This window comes from Marmota flaviventris, chromosome 11 (assembly GCF_047511675.1).
Source record: "Marmota flaviventris isolate mMarFla1 chromosome 11, mMarFla1.hap1, whole genome shotgun sequence".
NCBI classification, from domain to species: Eukaryota; Metazoa; Chordata; class Mammalia; order Rodentia; family Sciuridae; genus Marmota; species Marmota flaviventris.
This window is the reverse complement of record NC_092508.1, coordinates 50,790,626-50,792,946: the sequence shown is the minus strand read 5'-3', so window position 1 is coordinate 50,792,946 and position 2,321 is coordinate 50,790,626.

Below are 2,321 nucleotides of genomic sequence, written 5' to 3'. Positions count from 1 at the left end.
ATAAAATGTACAGAAAATCTAGTTCTGAGAGTAAAGTTTATTTTTTGTATAAAATTGAGGATAAAAGGTGATTCCCATCCTCCATTTTATTTGTTCTCACTAACTTGCATTGGAAATGACTTGCTTACTAGCAAAAGTACTCAGCTATATTCACAATTGGAACTCAGATTTACTCCTAAGGTAATCCACTGTGTCTTTTTGTTCACCATCATGTCCATAAGATCCATAATGGTGCCTGGAATGTAGAAAATGCTATTGAATTTTACCCAGATATTTAAATATGTCAACAGCTCTTTAAGATACTAAATGGCCAGTTTGATAGTACGTTAAAGCTATGCCTTGTCTTTTGGAAGATAACTTATGCAAAACTGTTCATTCACAATCATTTGGTTGCTTTGACAAGTATAAACAGTCTCTAATAATGAGAGGAAGGAAAGGACCATAGACCTTTGCTCTCAAAACATAATGATCTTCCAGCTTCTAGTACATGCAATCTGTATCAGACTAAAAGCAGCAACACTTCAAACACATAACAGCAAGCAAGCACAAAAAAAGTCAAGTCCCAGATCTCTGACCTTTTAGAAACTCCAACTAGCACCTTCCATGAAAGTCTCACTTCAGGGAATTGCAGCAATATTCTGGCAGCTACATTTCTAGTCAAACATACAGGTGACAGAATCTCAGTTAATGGTTACACATGGGACCAGAGGTCTAGACTTAAAGCACTACTCTCAATTGTCTGTGCTAGGATTACTCAACCCTACCACTATCGATATTTTGGACTGGATAATGCTTTGCTGAAGGGGAGTTCTGTGCATTGTAGAATTTTCAATAACACCTCTAGCATCAATACAGTGGCAGCCTTTTCCTCAAATTATGACAACTAAAAATGTCTCCAGACATTGCCAAATATTCTGGGATAGGTAGTAAGGACTGGGCAAATCATTCCTGGTTGAGAACCACTGGTCTCAGCAGCGTGGCTCACTGGACATAGTCTCTTTCTATGTAAGTCAGTAGTGACTATACAACATTTCTTACCAATCCATACATCTTGTACACTCATTTTACCAAGGAAAAATCATTTCTAGCGCTGCTTAGGCTATAATTAGGACACCTACTAGTACTAATCAGAGAGCAAGATACAAGCATGCTCTTAGCAGGTGCCTCTGAAGAGTGTACTCCTGATTAGATTCTTTCAAATGCTAACTGCTTGTGGTGGGTGTAAGCCTGATTAGAGTATTTCAGATGTTAACTAACCATACTTCTAACTTCAAATAAAATTAACACTTGTTCTCTAGTTTAGACCCCAGGCACCTCATAGAAGCAACTGGCACACTAAAAGGCTAAATAAAGCTGATAGCAATAATGCAAATGTTTTAAACAGCATAAGTTCACATACTGTAATCCTATTGGGGAAATAGCTGAGATGTAGCACACCTAGAAGTACATTTTCTCTCCCTGAGTCCTACCCAACTAAAACAATTTTGCTGGTGCACAAGCCTATTTGCAGCAGGTTTTCAGTACATGCTACATAGGAAAAATATTTAGGTAGTGACATCCGAATAGAGGAATACCTGTATATAGGATGCCTTTACCCACGAGGTCTGATAACCACTTTCCCATCTCCAGCTTTCACAAGTCAAAATTGAGAGGTGTATTTAGATTATTTCAACTTAAGTGTTTGTTAGATGTTAGGGCTGAGCAATGATGATGATTACACTGAGGAAAGACAGCTACTCCCATCCAGGGCTGGGGGCTTTTCCTGTGTACAAAATATAGGCGAAAATAGAACAGACCAAATCAAGTGAATCCAATGAAATAATCACAGCTGCATGGAGTTGTTTCAGATACAATTATGCCCCTGGACAGGGTAGCAAAGGTTTTACGCCTGACTCATGGAGAAAAAGAAAAAGGGAATCAAGAATTGAATAAAGGATGGAAAAGAGGGCAATTCATACAATTTTCAAGGCACACATCTCTTCCATGTACACTGTTCTCCATCGCAGGACAGTGTACTTTAACTTGTAATCTACCCAGTGAGGAATCAAAGGCATAAAAAAAATCAAGGTGACCCATAGGCCTTATCCCTGAGGCTATGAATACCATGATAGTGCCTACCCAGAAGGAAATCCAGCTGAAAAACTCTTAAAAACAGGAACAAATTCTGCCCAATAGTTAAATATATTAACACTACTGCCATTAATGTCCACTCACTATTTACAATATAGAGAGAGCAATGCCTCGGGGAGTACTCCAAGGCAAAGATTGTCCACCATTATATCTTCAAAGGGAAGATCTTTTGGAGAGAATGAAAATCTGAG